The sequence below is a fragment of the Nannospalax galili genome, unplaced genomic scaffold, assembly GCF_000622305.1.
Source record: "Nannospalax galili isolate Female #2095 unplaced genomic scaffold, S.galili_v1.0 scaffold136, whole genome shotgun sequence".
In the NCBI taxonomy this organism is placed as follows: domain Eukaryota; kingdom Metazoa; phylum Chordata; class Mammalia; order Rodentia; family Spalacidae; genus Nannospalax; species Nannospalax galili.
This window is the reverse complement of record NW_008340872.1, coordinates 138436-138809: the sequence shown is the minus strand read 5'-3', so window position 1 is coordinate 138809 and position 374 is coordinate 138436.

Sequence of the window (374 nt, the reverse complement as noted above, 5' to 3'; positions counted from 1 at the left end):
TTGTGAAAGAGATGTATTCTTACTCTGGAGTGTGTTACTGAATATGTTAAATCTGTAGTGAAATGCTTCTTCTTATCATGTAGTTATTAAAAATAAAAAAAAGATGAAAAAAACAATTCTTCAAAGCATAAAAATTTCGTCCTTAATAATTAGTAGATGTGAAAAACATTACCATTGAAATCTACCTGATGACTTTATATCCATACTCAGATGCCAAGGAACTCAGAAAGTAACCAAATGTGACTAGTAATAGATCTATAGAGATTAGAAATGCAGGCATGTGCAAACATCTAAGTGTTAGTAGCTTTAAAAATGTGTTTTTCTGTATGAAACAGTATATTTTAAAATGAAATGGAAATCTTTTTTAAAGGTTA